The sequence below is a fragment of the Caretta caretta genome, chromosome 1, assembly GCF_965140235.1.
Source record: "Caretta caretta isolate rCarCar2 chromosome 1, rCarCar1.hap1, whole genome shotgun sequence".
NCBI lineage: Eukaryota > Metazoa > Chordata > Testudines > Cheloniidae > Caretta > Caretta caretta.
The window spans coordinates 331,150,279-331,175,661 of record NC_134206.1 but is presented as its reverse complement, the minus strand read 5'-3'; the positions used below and the strand labels follow the sequence as shown (position 1 = coordinate 331,175,661).

General features: G+C 39.2%; 1 protein-coding gene across 20 annotated transcripts in view; it reads left to right on the top strand.

Annotated features, from left to right (window-relative positions):
* The window catches only part of MAGI2 (membrane associated guanylate kinase, WW and PDZ domain containing 2), a 1,189,595-nt gene that overhangs the window by 818,163 nt on the left and 346,049 nt on the right, over positions 1 to 25,383 (top strand). The gene's annotated exons all lie outside the window — the stretch shown is intronic.

Sequence of the window (25,383 nt, the reverse complement as noted above, 5' to 3'; positions counted from 1 at the left end):
ATTTTGTGAATATGTGTTTAATGTATTAACATAAAATACTAGCTGTTTTCATACACCTCATTTGATTTATGTGAAACTACCATTATACCTAATATTGGTTAATGTAAACATTATCAGTTGAAGGGTATAATTTTATGCCATTTTGTGCTGGTAAAAGACAGAGAATCATTGATGAATATTTGGGTGTATAAAATGTAAGGTCAGTGGTATGGTACAAAATGTTCTCTTATTTTATATAAATCTGTGCAGTTTTTAAGTACCCATTCATTCCAAGAATCTCTCCCCATTTCAGCAGTAATCCTGACTTCCTCGTCTGACATGAAAATTATCACATCTGAATAATTTTATGATACATTTTTTCCAGCACTGATAATGCTAGTTCCCCATGTCTTAAGTGCTACAATGCATACAGTAGAATTATTACTGACACTAAACAAGGGGACTTAAGTTTTGCATTAGAAATGTGTCTCACACGTGATACTTGTATGACATATCATTATCCAGTGCTTAGTGGTGCATTGTCTTGAGTTTAAAAAACAAAACAAAGCTAGACAGTGATACATCAGACATTGTTGAAAACAAATATATATTGCTCCTTTTCCCAGCAGTTGCAATTCACTGAAACCGCAACAACTATTTAAATGTCAAAAACTGAAATAATTTCAGATTATTTATAGGATTATTTTGCAACTATTTGACTAGGGTGTTACTGCATAGCACTCTAGGTCGCCTCTCGCTTTCAAGAGTTGCTCAGCTCATTAATGCAAAGTACTTGAAGTGAAGCATAAAAGATTTTAGGGAGAGATCTTATGCTCTTTTCCTCAAAGTAAAGCTCTCTGATGTAATATACACAATTTTTCTGTCGTTCTTTGGTTGCTCAAGATAGAAATTGCTTGGTTTCTTTAATGTTGTGAGTCTCCACAGAGATACAGGCCTCTCAAAATGGCAGATGCTTGTGAGAAGTGTTACCAGCTTGCCGTTAACATCTGACATTGGGGAGTTTAATTTAGCACACAAGGTTTTTTTTGATTTAATGACAATTAAAGTACTAACTTTATACTGGTTTCAGCTAAAGCTGTGTAAATTTGTTTTATGCCAAAGAAATTATTTGCTCTTTACAGTTTATGATCTACTAAAGTTCACTTCTAGGTGGAGATTCAGACTTCTAGAAAGTCAGTGGTGCTTAAATAGGAAATGATATGTACTTTGTTTCCTATATTGTTGTTATTTTTAGGGTTCATGTTTCTGCAAGTTAGTTTAATTGTCACTCACGGTTTGTGCTTTATTTTATTGCAGTTAGAATTTGCATTGGCTAAGTGGGATGTATGTGGCTGGCCACACCATATAACCAGTTCTGTAAGCAATTCTCCAGGCCAGCCACTTCTGCCACTCTCAGCCCCTTCCTTCCTGTTCTTTTGCTGCTGAATCCCGCCACTCTCTCTGCCACCCTGGATTCCTTTCTATCCCTTTTCTACCTCAGAGTATATCCATCCATAAAATATAATTGCTACTTTTTGGGCCACTGACCACTAGGGTTTCCTCCACTACAGACAAAGCATGTGCTTTCAGCTGTTCTGTGTTCCTTAACAAACAATACTAATTCTCCACTTTCATTGACTCCCAAGCCTCCAGTACCAGCTGCTTATTTATTACCTTTGGCATCCTCTAAACCAGGGATAGGCAACCTATGGCACACATGCCAAAGGCGGCACGCAAGCTGATTTTCAGTGGCACTCACACTGCCCGGGTCCTGGCCACTGGTCCGGGGGGCTCTGCATTTTAATTTAATTTTAAATGAAGCTTCTTAAACATTTTAAAAATCTTACTTACTTTACATACAACAACAGTTTCGTTATATATTATAGACTTATAGAAAGAGACCTTCTAAAAACGTTCAAATGTATTGCTGGCACGCAAAACCTTAAATTAGAGTGAATAAATGAAGACTCGGTACCCCACTTCTGAAAGGTTGCCGACCCCTGCTCTAAGCCTTCTGACACAGACACTTTCTCCCTCTCTGCACAGGTTCTCACTGACCTTTTCAGTGAAAATGACAAGATCCACCAAGACAACCTTTCCTCTTCCTCCTCCCCTGTCACAGAAGCCATGGCTTCCTGCTCACTCTTCTCCTATAATCCCGCCTGCCACTCACTGCCCATCAGAGAGGCAGTTTGGAGACCTGACATCTATTCTTCTCTGCCCGGACCTGCTGTGTGACCTTGGGCAAGTCACTTCACTTATCTGTGTCTCTGTTTCCCCTTGTCTATCATATCTATTTCGACGGTAAATTCTCTGAGGCAGGGACTGTCTGTTACTATGTGTATATACGCTGCCTCACAGAGTGGGGGCCTGATCTCTGTTGGGGGCCTTCAGGTGCTACCATAATACCACTAAATAAAGATGGTCAGGAATTTTCCATCACAGATCATTCCGACAGAAAAGGTAGTTTTTGCAGAATTTCAGTTTTCTAACAAAAATTTTCATTTTGCCAAAAAGATTGATTTTCTGTTGGGAAAAATGAAATAATATATTTCATTTGGCTCAGTCTGACGTGAATTGGAATACTTCCTTTCATTTTTAAAGAGGACCCAAAACACTTAGTTTTAATCAGTTCAAAAAAGCATTATACTGCATTTATTTATGTTGCGTTGAGAGTTGTAGTTCTGTCCCCCATTCCCTCCTGTTGACCAGACTCCCTGAATGACTATATCTGCCATAATAACAAATAATAATAATAATAATTAATAATTAATACTTCATAACCTCTTTTATAATGCTTTTCATCAGTACATCACAAAGCACTTGACAAAGGAGGTCATTTATTTCAGTATCATAATTTCCATTTTACAGATGGGGAAGCTAAGACACAGAGGGGGAAAAGTGACTTATATTTCCTCTATAGTGCATCATGGGAGTCATATGATTTTTAGTGCTTCCTGGAAGAGAGAATCTGGCCATGGAGCCTTGAGAGAATGGGTGGGGGCAGAATGTTTTGACATTTCCAATCAAATTTTTTTGGAATGTTGGCATTTCGACATTTTTGGCCAGTTTCAGGATGAAAACCAATGTTGAAATGTCGGAATTTCTCATGGAAAGGAAATTCTGAATTTTGCTTAGCTCAGTAACAATTCTGCCCCGATTATTGGTCCCCATCAGTCAGTATCATAGAATCATAGAAATGTAAGGCTGTAAGGGACTTTGAGACATCAGCAAGTCCAGAGCCCTCCAGTGAGACAGGACCAAGTAAACCTAGACCATGCCTGACATGTATTTGTCAAACCTATTCTTAAAAACTTCTAATGATGGGATTTCACAACCTCCCTTGGAAGCCTACACCAGAACTTAACTACCCTTATAGTTAGAACACTTGTCCTAATATCTAAGCTAAAGCTCCCTTGCTGAAGATTAAGCCCCCTACTTCTTGTCCTACCTTCAGTGGACATGGAGAACAGTTGATCCCCATCCTCTTTATAAGAGCCCTTAACATATTTATAAGATTGGTCTCAGGTCCCTCAGTCTTCTTTTCTTAAGACTAAGCATGCCCAGTTTTTTTTTAACTTTTCCTCATGGGTTAGGTTTTCTAAACCTTTTATCATTTTTGTTGCTCACCTCTGGACTCTCTCCAGTTTATTTACATCTTTCTTAAAATGTGGCATCCAGATTTGGACACAGTAGTCCAACTGAAGACTGAAGCAAAATAGGCATTAAACACCTCAGCCTTCTTGATGTCATCAGTTATTAGCTCTCCTTCCCCGCTAAGTAGAAGACGTACACTTTCCTTTATCTTTCTCTTGCTCCCAATGTATTTAAAGAATCTCTTCTTTTATGTCCCTGGCTAGGTATGATACATTTTGCACTTGGCCTTTTTTTGTCCCTAATAGTCCTCCTCAGCAGTTTGTCCATGTTTCCATTTTTTGTAGGATTCCTTTTTGATTTGTAAGTCATTAAAGAGCTCTTGATGCACCCGAATTGGCCTCTTACTATTCTTCTGATTTTTCCTTCTCATCAGGGTAGTTTGCAGTTGTGCCTTTTTAATATTGTCTCCTTGAGAAACTGCCACCTCTCCTGAACTCCTTTGTCCCCTACATTTTCTTCCCATGGGACCTTACCTACCAAGTCTCTGAGTTTGTTAAAGTCTGCTTTTTTTTAGTCTATTGCCTTATTCTTTTGCTCCCACTCCTTTCTTTCCTTACATTTATGCAATCTGTCATTTCATGATAACTTTCACCCAAATTGTCTTCCACAATGTAGCTAGTTCCTCCCTGTTGGTCACAATCAAGTCTAAAATGGTTGTCTCCTGGTTACTTCCTCCACCTTCTGAAACAAGAAGTTGTCCCCAATACATTCCAAGAACTTACTGGAAATTTTGTGCTTTGCCAGAGTATTTTTCAACAAGTGTCTGTGAAATTGAAGTCCCCAGTTACTACCAGGCCTTGTGTTTTGGATATTTCTATTTGTTCTAGAAATGCCTTCTCCACCTCTTCTTTCTGATTTGGTAGTCGAAAATAACCCCCTCCCCCACCTACTGTGACATCACCTCTCTTTTCCCACTTTTATTCAGAGATTTACAACTGGTCTGCCTCTTACCTCCTTCTGGACCTTAGAACAAGTGTCTATATTCTTGATGTATAATGCCCTACCTCGTCCCTTTTTCCCTTCCTGAACAAGCTTCCAATATTCCAGTCATGAGATTTATCCCACCAAGTCTCTGTGATACCAATTAAGGCATATTTTAGCTTATGTATTAATTCTTCCAGTTCTTCCTGTTTGTTCCCCATACTCTTGCATTTATGTATGGACATGTCAGATGTTGAGCAGATTCCCCCAGTGATTTCCTTCTGGTTGCTCCTATTGTAGTTGTCCATCCCCCAACATCTAGACTTCTATTAAGGTTACCTTTTTTTTATGCTGACCTGTAGACTTTTGTCACCTGCTCCCTTTGAATCTAGTTTATAGCCCTCGTTATTAGGTTGTTGAGTTGGTGCATGGTGCTATTCTTCCCTTCTTCATCAGGTGGACGCCATCTCTTCCCAGAAGTCCTCCTTCCTGGAACAGCGTCCCAAAGTCAAGGAAGGTGAAGCCCTCCCATCTATACCATCTGTGCAGCTATACATACATTCATCATCCTGTTGGGCCACCACTACCACATACTCCTCCTCCCAAAATAATGAAAAGCAGTAATGTTATTAATATAGACTTGTTTTTAAAACAATACAAATTCAACAGTATGGTCCTGTCCAATGAACAACTCTGAACCGCCATTCTAGAAATTCCAAGATACCAGCTTACTTTTTCTATAGGCTATCTGGAGCCCCAGACTTATCAGTATGCTGGGAAAACAATAACCCCTCGGATCATTAAATAGGCTCAGTCCTTCTTACTTTCTTCCCACCTTTGTGCAACCTATTTCCTGGAGGGTCATTACTTCCATGGAACACAAGGTCATCCCATGTTCAGCATATGCTCAGTTTTGGAAATTTTACATTGTGTGGTAGTGGGAAGATTTAAGATAAAGTTCTAAAATCACTGGATATTTTGTAGTCTCAATCTCTGAATGCATTCCTCTTACTGATATCTTTGAACGTCCTCATTGCACGGAGACTGTTGTTTTCGTATCACTTCACCAGTGTCATAATGTCATAAATATAAAGGGAAGGGTAACCACCTTTCTGTATACAGTGCTATAAAATCCCTCCTGGCCAGAGGCAAAACCCTTTCACCTGTAAAGGGTTAAGAAGCTAAGGTAGCCCAGCTGGCACCTGATCCAAACTGGCCAATGAAGGGACAAGATTCTTACAAATCTGGAGCGGGGGAACAAAGGGTTTGGTCTGTCTGTGTGATGCTTTTGCCAGGAACAGATCAGGAATGCAAGCCTTACAACTTCTGTAAGCCTTACAACTTCTGTAATCTACCTAGAAAATGCGTTAGATTTTCTTTTGTTTAATGGCTTGTAAAATAAGCTATGCTGGAGGGAATGTATAATCCTGTTTTTGTGTCTTTTTGTAACTTAAGGTTTTGCCTAGAGGGATTCTCTATGTTTTGAATCTGATTACCCTGTATTTACCAACCTGATTTTACAGAGGTGATCGTTTTAACTTTTCTTTAAATAAAATTCTTCTTTTAAGAACCTGATTGATTTGTCCTTGTTCTTAAGATCCAAGGGTTTGGGTCTGTGTTCACCTGTACCAATTGGTGAGGATATTATTATCAAGCCTTCCCCAGGAAAGGGGATGTAGGGCTTGGGGGGATATTTTGGAGGAAAACGTCTCCAAGTGGTCTCTTTACCTGTTCTTTGTTTAAACCACTTGGTGGCGGCAGCATATTGTTCAAGGACAAGGCAAAGTTTGTACCTTGGGGAAGTTTTAACCTAAGCTGGAAAGAGTAAACTTAGGGGGTCTTTCATGTGGGTCCCCACATCTGTACCCTAGAGTTCAGAGTGGGGAAGGAAGCTTGACACATACAAATACGCCTTCATGTATCTGTCCCAAGCTGCTGTTTTACTCTTTAAATGCCCCTTCTTAAATGCTCCCACATAGCCAAAAATTAGAGGTAACTAAAGCTCAGTTAGCTACTGGCTAGTGGCCCCTTTATTGATCTCCAGGCAAGAGTTACCACCTTTCTTACTCATTTCTTGTTCCAACAAGAGTTCCTAATCAACTGCCAAGTGATGAAGGGGAAGGGGCAGCCATTTTATTACATGCTATGTTGAATTTTATTGTTCTTTAAAACACTATTGTGAATGTAAACAAGCAAACATTTACTTAAACATCACAAGAATTCCTTGAAAAGGATATAATTTATGTTTAATAAATGCATTCAGCTAACAGATGCTGTCTGCACATGAAGAAATATGGTCTTTTAACAGGCTAGCCCACTAAATAGGTATGGATCTTATCACATACAGTCAGTGAGTTTTGAATTATATGATGAGTTAACGGTACCAAACCAATAGATAAATTGGTTTTATTTTTCCATTTTAACTTCAGTTGGTTGATATATTCAGTTGCATAAGATATATACAAAGAGATCCTGGCAACTTGGCAAGTGATATTACAGCATTTTAAATCATATTCAGTTTTTCTGTACATACTTTAAAGAACTTATACTAAAATTAGTCTTCAATTTAGCTGCTTTTTTCTTCATATGGTTCACTAGCTGGTACTTAATTTTTTCTTTTAAGAAAAAAGATGATGAAAAACAAAGAAAAATAAAATGTAAATGATTAAACAAATGAATCCACCAATGGAAAACCATAACTTTCATAATTCCAATTTGTTTGTTTGGGTGGGTGGCTTTTTTTAATCTCAGAATTTTTGTTGAAGATTGCTTTATTTAAAAATAAGCAACTGAATAGCCCTCTACTCTTGTAGTTAAAGGTGATTTGAATATGTAGTTGGTAGCAGATGGTCTGAAATCTGCAATACCTAACTTGCTGTTCTAATGCATCTGGAACACCTACAAATTATTATTTATAACAAAAATTAAATGTGACAGAGTTAATTTCATTTCTGAGTAGGTATTTCCTACATATAACCACACTCCTGTTTTTCCCCTCTGCTTTGCCCAGTACCAGAATGTTTGAGTAGCTCTGTCAGAAATCACAAGTTGGAATTCACTCTGATCATGCATAGACCTATGCACATGCTTAACTTTACACAATGTGTCCAGTGTAGTAAAGTTAAGCATGTGTTTAAATCTGTTCAGGATTGGGACTTAGGAAAAGACTAAATCACAAACACATTAAGAGAAAATATCCTGTCTTTATTTACTTCTTTCTTTACAATTCTGTAAAAAGAAATACATTTCCATCATTATGTCCTCTGCTGTTTTTCAAAAGGGCTTTTGGACCAAAAGGTATGAAATATTGGCTTTCTGATTTCCTTGAGCTATTAAATGCATGTTCCCACTGGACACAAGTAGTGAGCGTTCTTATATGCTTCTGTAATATACTGGCATTGTTTATGGTTACCAGTGCCCCCTCGTGGAGGACATACACAGGATAAAATCCTGTCTACTAATTGATTCTCTTTTAACTCAAGTGATAGGAGCTTGTGTGTTTGGAACTCAGACTTTCAGCGCCAGATGTCATGAAGCTTTTCTCTTCCACCAAAGTCTCTGAGTATCTGCCTCTGACCATTGTTTTGTACTTCAGTATAAGAAAATAAATAATATAAAATTCTTTTGACCAGCGTCTACTATAAATTACCAGTAAAAGTTTGGTAAATATTACCAAAAGTTCCAGCATCTACATCACATTAAAAATATGTTACTGGTGGGATTTTCAGAAACATGCAGTTTCTAACTGCTCCTGTTGAAGTCAATGGGAAACTGGACCGTAAATGCTTTGCTAATATTGTCCCATATATATATATAGTCTTCGTAGTTAACACAAGGATGTTATGTGATTGCACATGGGAGGGCAGATGGAATGCACAATGAGTAGGATGGGAAGTTACGCATGAGACATTTTCTCTATTAGGAGAAAGTCCACACTTCAATAAATTTTTAAAAAAGTCTGAGAATCCCCACCATAGTGGCTGAGTGTGTGTGTGTTTTGGAGGGATTTGTTTGTTTAAATTTTGAATTATTCTTGATGAATTATACTGCCTGACACTGAAAATCCTGTTTATTCAATGGGACAACAAGCAGGCAGCACGTATAGAATTAGGTTCAGAGTGCAGTGAAGAGAGCCAGACAAAATGTGGGAAGTTTTGAGGCAAACTTTTCCATGCAGTTCTGCAAATACTTTTTCTAGTCAGACATCAAAGCCCCTCCTATTCCAGGCTGTGTCACTTCTGAACAGGGACTGCCCTTCATATACTTTTGCCTGGTGGCTTTGTGATATGAACTAATGACTAGGATTTAGAACAAGGTTGAGAGACCACCAGCTTCATTTTCACTTGTGATCTAGATCCAGGTATTTACAGACAATAAGCTTATTGCACCTGCTAAACACACATTTTTTTGTTAATACTTTTCTTTTTACAGTTTACTAATCTGATTTTTAAAATAGTAGTTAACACCCTCAGTTTTGCAAGAGACTACCATTACGGAAGCTAGCATTCAGTGTAACAAGTCTGATCACAAGGAATTTATTTGGGATTTAAGTAGATGTCAAATATGCTTCCATGGGCTTGTCATTTCAATTCAGTATTAATTAAGCAATGACAGGGTGTCTCTTGAAGAATAATGACCAGCTGAAAGAGTCAGCAACTGAATCTGGTCATTAATGAACTAAGAAAAACTCTGTACCAAATTTGTCATTACTATTAAAACATGAAAACTACAAACCCCTAGAGGATTTTGTTCCTAGTATTATCCCAAAGGAATAGAGGACATATTCTAGAGAATGGAAAAACCTGTATGTTAGCTTCTCTGATGATTAGAATCCTCTAACATTCCACTGAGTTTATAATCATAGAATCATAGAATATCAGAGTTGGAAGAGACCTCAGGAGGTCATCTAGTCCAACCCTCTGCTCAAAGCAGGACCAACCCCAACTAAATCATCCCAGCCAGGGCTTTGTCAAGCTGGGCCTTAAAAACCTCTTAAGGATGGAGATTCCACCACCTCCATAGGTAACCCATTCCAGTGCTTCACCACCCTCCTAGTGAAAAATAGTGTTTCCTAATAGCCAACCTAGACCTCCACCACTGCAACTTGGGACCACTGCTCCTTGTTCTGTCATCTGCCACCACTGAGAACAGCCTGGCTCCATCCTCTTTGGAACCCCGCCTTCAGGTAGTTGAAAGCTGCTATCAAATCCCACCCTCATTCTTCTCTTCTGGGCCTGAGGCTTCTTTGTGTGCTCTGTGCTGTGTGTCTGTGTGTTCACCTCAGACCAGTCCCATTGACACAAACTACCAGGAACAAGGTTTTATTCTATAAAGAACAAAGAACAGGGATTACAGTCCAGCAGCCTCCTCTCTGCTTGCCTGCTACATGCTCCCAGCTCAGTTCAGTGCTGAGATCTCTTCCTGGGAGAGCAGAGGGTACATTGTACAACATAACGCCCCTTACAAACATGTTCTAACTCCCACAATAACTAAACCCCAAAACAAACAAGCCCATGTTCCCTTTTGTGTCATTTAAACTCCTCTGAGGGTGCTCTTTAAGCTCTTTTTGGTCCTACCTGTAAATAGGGTTGCCAACTTTCTAATCGCACAAAACTGAACACCCTAGCCCTGCCCCTTCCCCAGGGCCCTGCCCCGTGTCATGTCCCTTCCCTGAGGCCCTGCCCCCCACTCACTACATTCCCTCTCCCTCGGTGGCTCACTCTCCCCAACCCTCACTCACTTGGGCTGGGGGTTGGGTTTAGGGTGCAGGAGGAGGTGAGGGTTCTAACTGGGGGTGCGGGCTCCAGGGTGGGGCCAAAAATGAGGGGGAGGGGTGGGGCCAAAAATGCGGGCTCCCTGGGATGGGGCAGGGAGTTGGGGTGCAGGAGGAGGTGAGGGCTCTGGCTGGGGGTGTGGGCTCTGGGGTGGGGTTGGGGATGAGGGGCTTGGGGTGCAGAAAGGGGCTCCAGGCTGCAGATTGGGGCCGAGGGACTCGGAGTGCGGGAAGGAGCTGTGGGTTGAGGCAGGGGATTGGGATGTTGTAGGGGTTGAGGGCTCTGGGCTGGGGGTGCTGGCTTTGGGGTGGGGCCAGGGATGAGGAGTTTGGGGTACAGGAGGGGGTTCTGGATTTGGGCTGGGGCAGGGGTTTGGGGCTCAGGTTTGGGGCATGGGCTTATCTCGCGTAGCTTCCAGTCAATGGCACAGTGGGGCTAAGGCAGGCTCCCTGCCTGTCCTGGCACCGTACTGCGATCCGGAAGCAACCAGCAAGTTTGGGTCCTAGGCAGTGGGGCCAGGAGGCTCTGCGCACTGCTCTCACCCTCAGGCACTGTCCCTCCCAGCTCTCATTGACCCAATTAAAAAATGCTAAGGTGGAGTGTGATTCAAAGAAGGTTGAGAACCCCTGGCATAGGTATTTACTGCAGGATCCAGAATGCTGAAGAACATTTCCAGGGGTGGGGTAACAAGCTATATGTTCAGAATTAATAGTGGAGGCTTTGTAGTAGAATCGGATAGCTGTAAGAGACTGAGAGCATGTGAACCTAGAGAGTATTGGTAAGACAGAGAGTATAAATAATAAAAGAATTGAGTTTGTGATTGGTTAAAGTCACATAGGAGAATAAAGGCACAGGAGAAAAAAGCATTGTTGGCATAAGAAGGTCTTGAAAATAAAGACAGTGGAAATGGGCTTGGGAAGCAAAGGGGTAGAGTCTTGGAATTAGAGTGAGAGCACCCAAAGGGCAATTCAGAAAGATCTAGCCCTTGGAGATGCACTCACACTCCAGGACTATGAATCTGAGATGCTTTCTTTTAAATGTGAGATTATCATATTTTTCATGCTAGAGGATGTAATTTAATGTTCCATTAAAATAACATTTTTAATTGCATTTTCTTTTTAAATTTTGTGGATGTTTTGTGTTTCATAGAATAGTAGTTTTTGGTGAGATAGTTTTTGTTTTTCAAAGGCTTTGGGAACTTTACAAACTTAAATTTCTTCTCGCGACATGTCTGCCCCTTTCTTCCCCTGTTGCCTCTTGCTTTGTCATACAGACTAGTAGTATTGTATCTGACAGCTAATATGCAGTTCTCCGCTCTTCATGTAGTTGCAGCAGACCCAGGATTCATTTCTTCTGGGTCCACAGAATAAACCAAATTATGTTTGAATTACCAAGTACTATATTGCTATATTATCCATCATTTGCTTTTGTTGTACAGTTACAAATGACATTATTGTCCTTTGATATTGCCACATTTGTGAGTGTTTGCAGGATCAGAGCCTTAGATTTTGAGAAATAAAGAATTAATTTATGCTGCTCTCTAGCTAGTATAATTTTCATTTTAAACAGAACGGTAATGTGTTCATTCTGTTTGCTGGGATTTAAGCAGTATTATTTTTCCTTCTTATTTTTTTGCCAGTATCTAGACTTCTCTGTTAACATGAGGAAGTAGCTTTTTTCCCCAAGGATTTTGTACATTCTGGTATTTCTGTGAAAAATCAAGTCTTGCCCTAATTAGCAAGTTAAGGATCTTGTTCCAATTGTTTAAGCTGTTATTGATTATGCAGATAATTTAAACAATGGCTCTTCAACTCTAGTACCAGATAAAACAATCTCAGTCTATAATAATGCTATTTGACTTGTTTGTTAAGGAACAAGTATAATCCACATACCCTAGTACAATGCAAAATGCATATTGCTAGTTGGTCTGTAGATCAGATACGAAAATTCATTGATTAAGGTTCCTGTGTAGATGTTCTGTTTCAGAATCTGCCTATTTACTTTAAAAGTACAGACTGATATTACTCCCCAGCATTATGAGAACTTCTCATTATATTAAGTATGTATGTTTGTCATTATTCCAGTGGAGAATTCTTTACAGTCTCCTTTTCAGTTTCTTAATGGGATGTTCCCACTTAGTTCTATATCTCTGATGAAAGATTTAATGCTCTTGAATTTATAGCTGATTGTCCAAGTGTATTTTAAAGTGAATAGATGTACCAGATTCCCAGAGCAACAACTGCAATTGGATAGGAAGCATAGTCCTACTCACCCCTTACAATGAATGGGAAAAAGAACTTGGTGTTGAGCTCAGCTGGGCCAATTCTTGCACTGGTTTGCACTTCATACTGTCCCATTGATTTCAGTGGAATTGTACAGGGAGTTAAGTCAGTGTAGAATTTAGCCCAGTGTGCAGCAGAAGCAAAGATATTTGTATTACCCTACTATTAGCCCAACCAGAAGGAGTTTTCCTGGTTTAAGGAATCTTTTGCTAATAGAGATTGAGGTTTCCATCCTATTTACAGCAGTGTGGAAGGTAAGAGTACAAATAGACAGGTGGTTAATATTGCAGATAAGAGAAGCAGATAGACAGAGATTGAGTGGAACTCTCCCAAGCATAGCTACATCACACTTCCTCGGTAGGATATGCACACCCACCAGTCCAAGGAAAGAAGACAGATGGGGTGGTCTGCTGGCACTTCAATTATAGTATTCATAATACATATTAATAAGAATTATAATTATAGTACAGAGGTTCACGAGGATGACTTCTAAGTGAAGTAGCCATGCAACAATAACATTTTAATTAAAAAGAAAACCAACCCTATTTAAATGGGTTTGCCGGTAGTGAAAGGACAAAGGGATCTGATCCAAAGCCCATTAAACGGCTTCTATTGACTTCAGTGGACTTTGGATCAGGCACAAAGATATTTGATTTGTTGGAAGGATATTTTCCCTGCTTCAAATAGTGACACGAAGAGAGCTCTGTTTAGATGAAGAATAAGCTGTTTGGGATTTTATTTCTCCAACAAAAAATACTGCTAATAATATTTATGTAATTTTTTTCTTCAAACAGAGCAGCTGATCGGAGTACAGTCTATGTTTAAAACTTGTATGCAAGTAGTGCTTATGTTGTATTGCTTATACATTTATGATAATAAGTCACCCCCCCCACACCCTTCTGTCCTGTTTAATGGTTTCTGAATGACTGTGGCAGTGGTTGCTGCTAATTGATGGCTTGCGGGAGTGTTGCACCTGTGTTGGCTCTCCTCCCTTGATTACAGTGGACATTTAAAAATAAACTGCTTCTCTGCCAGTTATCATCACTGAGATATTCTGCTCATGTTTACTTTGCTTTTTCCTGAGATTCAGTCTGCTTAGCTAACCAGAAGCTGGAAAATAACATAATAGCTTGTTTTCTCTCCTTGGGATATTTATTCTAATGACCATGTTGGTAGAGAGGCTGGCTAGGATACTTAAAGTGCATTAGCTGTTCATTTATTCTTTTTAGATCTTCATTTGAGAGAGAAACATAATGCCTGGAATCTATTCCTTTCCTGGGAAAATGAACATGCATAGCTGTCACTGAAGTAATTATGGTTAGGTATTGTTACTATAGATGTAAAGCAGGCTTTGTTTCTTGGATCTGCCATTTGAAAAAGCAATAACAAGATTTTTTTAAATGTTCCATGTGGGGATATTTAGATGATATCCTGCCTTGCAACACAAGTGTAAGTGTTGCTAAAGAGAATTCTGATATAAATAAAATTAATTATGCTATGCATTCATATTGTGTATAAAGTATTGCATTCTGAAGATTTACAGTTAAATATGATTTAGAGTCTTTAAAAAATTCTCACTTTGGTCAGTTTAATACTGACATTTCAGGCAAAATTCTCTTTTCCTGTCCACATGGTAAATCTATCCACCTAACCTAGACATTTCTTCCAATCTCATCACCATGGCCTCTGATCTCCTAGTATTCCGTTTTGCTCTTCTACTCTCCCCATGTGTGCAGAACTCCCAGTACTGTCGCTGTCAGAAGATATATAGAGACAGCAAAATATCAAAGTTCATTACTGTCATGGGGAACTGAGAAGACAATTTTGAATTGAGAATATTGCTTTTCAGCTTTTGCTGTTGTGCTCTGCCTTTCATACAACAAGGTGCCATCAGCTGAGCTTTCGCACAGGATTTTGCAGAATCTCAGGTTGAAATACTGCCACAATGGATTTGGTCCTTCTAAGGAGTGAGTTAGCTGCTACGTTTAAACATTATTTTTGCCAGAAAGTATTTCAACATCACATACAAATACACAGACTTCTATCCCAAAGAAAGTGTTAAAAGCTTTAAAACTGATGGTAGGAACTTAAGGCATTCATCTTGGATTTGTTCCTTTCACGCAACATGTTCCCATCACCACATTTAAAAAACATTCGAATCTTTGATTTGAATTCCAAAAATTGTACTTTCTCTACAGGTTTTAAATGTTACTGCTGGGACTAGCTCTTCAAAGGAGCCAATCTGAGATGGCAGATGTGATATGTTCTGGGATTGTGCAAAACATACAACATGGGTTTCTGCCTCACAGTTATGAGATTCCCTGATAAGGAATGCCAATTTTATACTACTGTTAAAGAGACAATAATGTATAGACCAATACTGAATTCAAATGCAGAGTCTCTAGCTATACTTTTATTAAATGCTGAATGCTGTTGGCATAATCTGACCGTAACACACTTTGAAATTGCACTTTATTGTTCTAGGTTTTTTCCATTTTATACAAACTTCTTTTTCATAATAAATCACTAAGACAAACATGCTCCAACTCAGCTGCCCAGGTTAGGCACCTAAATCCATATTAAGAAACAGATACAAGATACATTATTTTCAGAGGTGCTGAATCTCTACAGTGCTCATTGACAGCTGGGGAAACTGTGGATACTCAGTCCTTCTGAAAACTGTGCTACTTATTGAAGTGCCTAAATATGGAAATATTTTATCCTAAATGTGTATGCATAGGCTTGGCAGAGTTCAATTTTTATATATAATTTCAATAGATATTATAGCTGTTTATTATTAAGCTTTTTAAAAATTTTTAGCTATTGAAATTTTCACAGTTGCAGGAAATTATGGGGGCATGTCAGACAAGCAGGCAGATCAAACAATAGTTATTTAATAAGAGTGGACATTGACTTCAAACGGTTAAACTTTATAACTGTTAAAACACAATTTGTCAATATCACATGTCAAAATATACAAAGTAAATATCTTTAAATCAAACGTTTAATACATCTCAAGCAACAGTTTTCCTACTTTGCCTATCTGTTCATTTCTATTATCATCAAAGGAAATATTTTTTGTCAATGTGTGTGTACAGTGTAATCTATATTTATGGATGTTTACCAATAAAAATCTAATCCTTTTAAGCCAGTGTATAAAATGTTGACCACAGGATCTAGAAAGATCCGATTTTAAAGACTTTTTTATATTTGGCAGATTGGAACAGGTTCTTTACCAGTGATTTATCATAGTATGTCTTCAGTAGTGAGTTTGTATTTTAAAAGAGCATTTTGCTTTGTGAATATATTGCTAGAATCATCAAAATATATGTTGTATTAGAGTGATGGAGGTGCTGGTCAGGATTCCATAGTTGACACTGAATTGAATTTTGCACTTAAAAAGGATGAATCCCTGCTTTATGTAAGAAGAATATAAATACCATATGTAGTAAAAATCCTTATGGAAATTCTATGAAAGTCCAGCTCATAGATTCCCAATTTTAAAGAGGGCCAATCTTGTATCTGAACATATCTAAACTTTGGGGAACTTTGGAAACGGATCTGATCTTTGAAGCTGGCCTTTATTTTAGCAATGGATTAGCCAAAATCCTAGATCTGATGAAAGCCAAAATATAGGCAGTTTGGATCCTAACACTGAACGTTGCAGCTCCACCCACCCCTTCTCTGCTACTTTTAAGCTCAAAATACCTCTGCTTCGTTTAACCTTATCTTTATCAGAAAACCAGAAACAGGCCATAGTAGAGCCTGCTTGTTTGCCACAGTCCATCAAAATATCTTTAAACATGAAGGTATATTCCAATAAGGAGGTACAGCAGCAATTTTTCTATCCCTAACCCCACTGTTCAGTTCTAAAGAGATTTGAAGAATGAAGGTAAACATTTGAGTCAGTACCAGGCGTTTCAGATCCTCTGGGGTCAGTTAAGAGATTAAACTGGAAGTAAAGGGGACAAGCTCAAATGAAAACAAGATGTGTATATGTAATCTTCATCTCTTAATATTTCTCCCAATACGTTATACAACATGTACAGCACTCTGTATTTACTTGTCAGCAAACATATTTTCTCTCTCTCGAGTGTCCAGGTACATATATAACACTGTAGCATCTGGAGCAGCTATTTATGTGAATTAAATTTCAAGGGCCTATGTTTATGAAAAGTTCAGATATGATAATATCTGTACTTTGTTCAGATTCAGCTTTATGAATGGAGAAAAATCTGTCCTTTCTGTCAGGAGACAGGGCCATGGGAAGTCTTGCCAAGTGGTCAGAACATGAGTCAGGCAAATTAGCCAGAGCAAGGGTCAGAACTGAATGTCAGAGCCAAGGGTCAAGACAGAGTCAGAGCCAGGAATCAGAGCTGAGGGTCAGAACCAAAATACTTGGGAGTCAGAAGCAGAGTTGGTTCTGAGAGAGGAGTGAGTTGTTCTGAGAGAGGAGTGAGGTTGGGAAAGGACTGGAACAAGGCCAGGTGCAGGCCAGAGTCTAGGCTGGAGCAACACAGGAGCAAGGCACAAGGTTGGCAGGGCTTGGAGCAAAGCGAGCACAGGGAGACAGAGAATCCTCAGGCATGTGCATTGAGCAGCCAGCATGCTACTGCTGGGCTTAAGAATCAGCCTGCTAACTTCCTAACTTCCAGCAGGACAGTGGGGTGGGAGGAGGTATTGTTTCATGATCTCTGTGTGTATATAAAGTCTGCTGCAGTTTCCACGGTATGCATCCGATGAAGTGAGCTGTAGCTCACGAAAGCTCATGCTCAAATAAATTGGTTAGTCTCTAAGGTGCCACAAGTACTCCTTTTCTTCTTCCTAGCTGACTCGTTATGCTGTCAGACTGAGCAGACGCAGCTATGGGGCTGTACTCCAGATGCTTTTCCTCAGAAGGTCAATTCTAGAAATAATTAAGATGTTTGATGTTGTTCACTAATATTAAAAATACACAAATAGACAAACCAGATTAGTACCGGGAAGTGGTTTTGTTTGTTTTGTTTTGTGTTTGTTTTTAGTGAGAAGATAAATGAAGAAGAAACAGTTTTGAATATACTGTTTTTAGTTACAGTTCCTGAGGGTCAGCTGGTTGATTCTTAAAATCCATTCTTTTCAAGGCCTAATTCTCAGCAGGTCTTCCTGCACTGTTTTCCATATCCCTTCTCCCAGTGCAGTTCACAAGGCTGCTCTCTATATCTCATTTTCTTAGGTTTCTCTGTCAGAAAAGTTTGCCTCTCAACCCAAAGCTCACAGGACTATGTCCTACCATCAACCTTGTGCAAAACTTCCATTGACTTTAATGGAAGGTACATGCACCAAATGATAACTGGGTATGGCCTGTGTGTGTTTCTTCCATAATTGTGGGAAACTTCACCCCAAACACATTAAAGATCACATTGTTTTTAGAGCTTTGCTTAGCTAACTAGTCAGGAGAGATTATATCGTGAATATTAAACAGTAGTTCTATTCTAAAGAGTAAAAAGAAAAGGAGGACTTGTGGCATCATAGAGACTAACCATTTTATTTGAGCATAAGCTTTCGTGAGCTACAGCTCACTTCATCGGATGCATCCGATGAAGTGAGCTGTAGCTCCCGAAAGCTTATGCTCAAATAAATTGGTTAGTCCCTAAGGTGCCACAAGTCCTCCTTTTCTTTTTGCGGATACAGACTAACACGGCTGTTACTCTGAAACCATTCTAAAGAGTGACTTTTACGGTTGAAATGGCACCTTTTTACTAAAACTCATCAATGTGTATATTCGGAGTTTCACCTGTTCGTGAGTAAAAACAGTGTTGCAAAGTTAAGTGCATAGGCGGACTGCTGCACTGGCAAAAAGCCCTGCTGAACTTCAGCGGAGCTCCATGTGGATGCAGCAGTCCACCCATGCATTCTATACTGCAGGAATGGGGCATAGACTTTTACTGGGTTTGACTGCTGTTCAGCACAGCACTGTTCGGAAACTAACACAAATAAAGGAGACTTAGCTAGCTTCTATCCTTGTGTCTATGTTACCAACTGAATTATTCAGTAAGGACCTATTTCTGCTTTCACTTACATTGATTCTGTATTAATGTAACTTCAGATATCTGTGAGGCCATAATTTGAAGACAGTGGCGTTCCATAGGATTACTTTGGAAAATATGGCTTTTAGATGGAAGACAAGAAAGAAAATGCTCCAGTATTACCCTTTTGCCATTGCCCAATTAAAAAGTAATTTTCTCAAAAATAATAGTTTTCCACCACAAATTGAAAAGAAATATACAGATATACCTCAATTATTGAGAGATCTTAAGGGAAATCGGAAACCTTTGAATAATCAGGGGTTCCTATAATGAGGAGCTTCTGCTTTGCAGAGCTTCAGCGGCTCTTGCCTCTGAAGTTTAGGAGCAGCATAGGTCTTTTAGATTAATAGATTCTAAGGCCAGAAGGGACCAATATTATGATTATCTAATATTACCGCCAGCGTAACACAAGCCATAGTATTTCACCAAGTGGTTTTTGCATCAAGTTCATAGCTTCAGGTTGAGCTAGAGCATACCTTTCAGAAAGGCATCCAATCTTGATTTAAAGACTTCAAGTGATGGAAAATTTGCAATATCTCATGGTAAATTGTTCCAATAGTTCATTGCCCTCTCCTCTCTACCAAAATGTGCACCTTTTTCTCAAATCTAAATTTGTCTAGTTTCAGTCGCCAGCCGTTGGCTTTTGTTATACCTTTGTCTCCTAGGCTAAGACCCCACTGCCATCAGAAATCATCTTCTCATGTAGATATTTATAAACTGCAATCAAGTCGGCTCTTAATTTTCTCTTTGTTTTAGCAGACTTGGCAAACGTAAACATTCAACAATCCTGAGTCAGTTCCCCAGAATCATAAGTTATTTAAAATCATGACAGTTTAAAAAATAAATTTGGAAGTATTTTTTATTTGACTTCTGGTTAATGTTTTCAAGCTTTCTCCACAACCAAAAGGCCTAGAAACTTATTTTTAAAAAAAGGAAAGCTGAGCTTCTCATGTAATTATCTCACTCTAGGAACTGAGACTTTTGGAAAAACATTGAATATCACAAATGTTGGCCACACTAGCTTCAGCCTTTATTTAGTTTAAGTACTCTACAGAACTGAACCTTAAGTTCCATGCTCAGGTCCCGGGGGAAGGTTGGATGGAGGCCCTACCGCTAATGGAGCTAGAAGCTTCTTTTGCCTCCATAGGTAGCTGGGGTGCCTAGGTTTTTGAATTAAGACCTTGGGCCCAGGTCCACAGAGAAGAAGTCTGGGCTTCACCTTGTGCAGCAACATAGAGTAGTCTGAGCTGCTTGTATCCCCCTTCCTGCTTAGGACCCATTATATCCTTCTTTTTGCCCTGCATCTGCAATCCCCAGCTGGCTGTCCTGTGCTATCTTGGTGCTGCTGTTCCATTAACGGGCTCTTTAAGAGTTTAGCAACACACAGGTAATTTGGGGGATATAGCTCTTAGGCTAAACTACCACCTTAACTTCACTGGCAAATTAACCCGGGGAATATTTTCTGGGATTCATTAGATAACTATTCTTTCTTTAGAAACAGGATATGCAGTTGCATAGGTTTCACTTTCAGTGTCTCAGTGGTTGGCTTTCAGACACTCTCAAGGAATGTGCATTTGTTTAAAAACAACTGTCTTAATTGTACTTTTTAAAATAAAATTTCTGTTGGTCTTTGGTTTTGTGAACATTTGTTATTACGAAGTTGAAAATTTGGGCCAAATTTAAGTTGTCGGTGTCCCTTTAAAGTGCCATGTGATGTGGAGTTTTGTATTTGTTTGTTCTGTTACGAATTATACCTTATAGGACACGCACACAACTGCTACGAATCACACCTGGTAGGACATGCACACAAATGCTACGAATTATACCTGCTAGGTCACGCACAGTTCGAATCTAGGCTGAGGCACATAAACAAAGTCCACAACTGCAGAGTTCCCAAAAAACACCAAGTTTATTACGCTCGAGCGTGGTGCCCCCCTGCTAGCCAAGAGGGGACCCCGAATACAGATTATACAAAGGTTATATACCTCTTAGCAAAGCATGTTGCCTTCGTGCATCAGAAACCTTAGCCAATAAACAAACACTTTTCTTGTCTACCACCTATCCCTGCTGGGTGCATTCCTCATGCTAAACTAGTATGTTAATTACACAGCATGGTCCTAAAGCGATGCATCAGTAACTTTTATTATCAGGATGGGAGGCCTCACATCAAAGGTCAGGAGATAGGGAGTTAGAGACCGACAAAGAACAGATACCAGGAGTCAAGGCAGGCTGGAGACGAGGAGGAGGATTTTCACAGGAATGCAGTATCTAAGGAACACTCCTCCTGGTGCATGATGTGCTTGCTTTTAGACAATGGTGGGCCCCAAACCAAAATGGAGTCACATGTGCTAACTTTTCCTTAACAGTTCTTATATGCAGTTGTATACATCGTGTTTTAAGGAAAAATTGGAAGTTAGAGAATTGAAATGGCTGAAAACACTTATGTAAGAAATAAAAAATTTAGCTTCAGAAATTCCGAATTCTTAAGCTGAGTGCAGTACATCTCAAGAGGAAAGCGCAGACCTTAGCTTTTAAGAGAAGAAACAAAACAAAACTTTGCATCTATAAGGCTCTCAAATAAAAAATGCTAATCTGTTTCAGTGCAACTCAGTGACCCACTATTTAGTACGAGATCTTTCAGCTAATTGGGAGTATACAATATTCACAAACTCACATTTGTTTTGTGATGTGAAAACATCACGTTTTAGTAAAATCTGGCCATAGCTTAGTGAACTGCAGGACTCTGCATCTGGGAGTTTCTGAATAATTTATTTAAAGTAATGAGTATCATCATGTGATGCTGTATCAAAGCAGCTGCTCGAGTGAAAGCCAGCTGGGTACAGCAGTTGTATAGAAAATAGCTGCTTGGGTTGTCTCTCTGGAAAAATTAGAGACCATAATGAGCAAAGTTAGAAAACCTGGGGAGCAGCCTCTGTGGATACCCATTAGCAAAAAGTAATTTGATCAGTGTGAGATCTGTGGAAGTTCATTATTTCTGTATTCACAAAGATTGCCAGAGTTATTTAAGAAGTGTTGTATTATATATATTTTACAGGTGTGTTCACACACAAACATATAGAAGTGATGTAGAGTATGAATTGTAGGCATATTTATATTTTTATTATGTCAGCTTTTTGAAATAGTAACAATATATTCATTTGTTCACTATCTAAAAGTCATTCATTTAATGCCTCAGGGAAGCTTTTTGGTTTGAGTTTTCCCGAAAGCTTAATTTATTCTCAGTAAAACTAGAGGTTACAAGAACAGGATCCAGCAAGAGCTGATGGAACACATCGAGTAGGAGAAAATGCATACATCTGCGAAGTAGCCAAGTGAAGTTTGTTGTGAAGCCTGTGTATTTCATTCAAATAACACTTGTCTCTACTCCACATAGTACTGACTTGAGGATTTGATCCCGTGAGATATTGAGCACTCACAATTCCCATTGAAATCAACTGAAGCTGTGGCTCTTCAGTATTTCTCCAGAGCAAGTCCTGTCTGCACACCTCGTAACTATAAATTTTAGAATCTCTGCCATATAAAGGTCTACCTAAAATATCACTGAAAATATCTTTTGGATCTAGCAGTTAATAGCAAAAAAATCATTTTGCCCCTATATTAGTGTCAATAGCTTTTGTAACTTAAACTAATTATTTATTTCTTGCAGACATGAAGGAAGTACTGCTTCATAAGATTTCCATTAACCTGGGAAAAAAAGAACTATTGACTAAAGGCATGAATAGAATAGCTTGTTATCAAAATTACCAGTTGGAGATTCCAAAAGGACAAGGACACAGCCTGTCCGATCATAGCAAAACCCTACACTGCCATGGGGAACTCCCAAAAGGGCGTCTTTTCTTTTTACGTTGCCCTTAAATCTAGACTGACGCTGTTTTATTCTTTCATAGCATTGGAACAGAAGGCTTTTTGAATTTCAGTAACTACAGAGAGCCAGTGTCCGGTCAAATTTGGTCAAAAATTGTAGGTTTTGTAAAAATAAAAAACTTTTACAAAACCTCTGGCCAGCAGAAATGTGTCTTTGACATTATTTATTAAAATTCCAAAGATTTAAACCATTTATGAGATACACATTCCAGCATTGTTCTGATGCATGAGAACTTGAAGGTGAAACTGACTAGAAACTGGCAAAAGTGGAAGTAAGTAGAGTAAGTAATGTAAAACATAGAGACATGTAAAAAGCAAAGAGAATAAATAATGAAAAGTATATTAGATTTTAGAAATAACTACCAATTTCAATAATCTGGTTTGCTTGGTCACTTTTTCAAATGTAATTTTTAAGCGGACAGTGCTCCTTTGAAATCTATGAGTTAGTGAAAACTCCCCATTCCCTTAAAAGGCCTATGCTGTTGTTATTTAAATTCCATTCTATTAAGAATTTTATAAGGATAATTCTGAAAAGTTTCTTGAGATGCTTCTGTCATTGTACTGAATTCCTGCAGCCAAACAATGGCTTCCAAATGGAAGGACGTTTGTTAGTAATTTGCCCGCTGTTAAAGCTGAAACATTCAATGGTCCCTTTCTGCACAACAGCTGCAGTGTGAGTCCTTGACAAAGCAGTTCCTTTTTGTCCTTTCCAAAATAATGGTCCCTCTTTTTAGTTGTTGCCCAATAAATACAGAGGTCAAAAATCAATTAATATAAACATTTTACAGTAAATCAGGGCTGAAGGAAGCATTTGATTCTTTTCTTTGTCTTTTTTACTTTGAGTCTCATAAAAGGCAAATGAGCCAGGAAGAAAAGGACAAAAAAAACCCACCTCTCTCTCTTAAAGAATTTGATTTGTAATACATATTTTTGTGACCATGGCAATAGTAGGGATTATTGAGACTGGCACCTAACATCTTCATTTTCATAGAACACTGTTTTTTAAATGGTTATACTGAAATTCAGGATGCTGTGATGAAAAAATCACCCCTCTGCCCAACACTATGAACCTCACAGCTCAAGCCTGTTGGGCCTGATTGTCAGCCTTACAGTTGTTGAGTAGTACCTTACTATGCAAATAGCTCCATTGATGTCAGAGAGGCATATTTATGTTGCAAGCCACTGTTCAACATGACTGCACATGGCAAAATGAGGCTTCAGGCCAGATCACACCATGGGGAGCTCCAGAGATATTCTGCCTCAGACAGGTTCAGTCCCCCACAGTGCTTATTGTTTGCAGTGGGTGGGATTGGTGGGTTAACGTGCAACACCCCTTTCAGGATGCAGCTCACCCGTGTGGCCTATCAGCTCCTATGGTTGGCATCTGAGGTTTGAAGTGGGAGGCCATGGCTTTGCCAGCTCTCTTCCCCTCCCCACCCATTTGATCCTGAGGGAAATATCTGGAGTGCAGCTGCTGCCCTTCTTGAGGGCCAGGGTGGGATTCTGGGGAGGCATAACATTGCGCTAACAAAGGTGGGAAGTCTTTACTCCCTCCCATTCTGCTATATAGCCATGCAAGGCAGAGGCACAATCTAACCCTTATTGAGTAATGGAAACATTTACATAAAATACTCTATCATCAGTGGGTTGAAAATCCAGCTATTTATTATCAATTAGAACAGCACTTGGCACTGCAACTACAGTTAGCACTGAGCTGCCATTCCTATTATAAAATCAGTTTCCCAGAGATTTATTTCTCCATTCCTTAAATTCATATTAGACTGAAACCTAGCAAACAAGGTACTGGTACTGATCCAAAATGTAGAGGGGTGTTGTGGGGGGCTGGTTAGTACAGTATCAATCAATAAGTAATATATTTTTCTGGAATTTAGATATTGTATAGTGAATGCACCTATGCACGCAGCTGTTTTTGTAACCAGGAACAGAGTCCCATTAGCCGGAAGATACCTCCTCCTTCCAGATATTCATGTACATTGGTCACACATGGGCCCCACAAGGACCACTCTAATCCTCTCCCACCCTTTCCCATTTAGCTGCCTTTTTAGAAGCATGTCACCGATTTAGTTCCACCCAGCTTTATCCTCACATTCCTTTATCTTCCCCATGCAAGTCCTTCCAGAGGGATTACCGTAGCCTTCAATTTAGTACACTTCATTGGGCCAGAGAGAGGAAAACAGAGGAGCCCAGATCCATAGCTGGCCAGTGAAGGGAGCAGGAAGACCATGTCTGGTTGTGGTAGTTGACCACAGAATGATGGACAGACCTCAGGATTGGTCCTGCCATCTTTTAATGAGTGTCTTCTGCACCCTTCAGAATCTGGGCCAGGGTATATAAGAGAACACAGTAAACCTCTGTGGTAACTAAGCATATTGGAGTGATTTAATGATGGAGAAGGTTTGGGCCCAAATTCTGCCCTGAGTTACACTCTTACGCTCTTCCAATGCCCCTGAAATCACAGGAATATAGGAACAATGAGGCCAATATGTAATGTTGTAATGTTGTAATATTTTGGATCTATTTCAAAAGGAATTTCCTGCCTTAGTGATTTTACAGGCCTACAGAATGTTACTGGTCATGGATGTGCTAAGATTTTATTCTGCTCTTTAAGAATCACTAGATATATCATTAGTTTTTGGGGGGACGTTCTGTGTAATGCAGGAGGTCAGACTAGATGATCACAATGGTCACTTCTGGCCTTATAATCTATGAATTAATGAAATGGGGTTTAAAACAGGCTTTCTTGAAGTAGCTTAATTTTTATAAAATTAGCATCTTTGCCTTCTTTAAATCCTTTCCTTC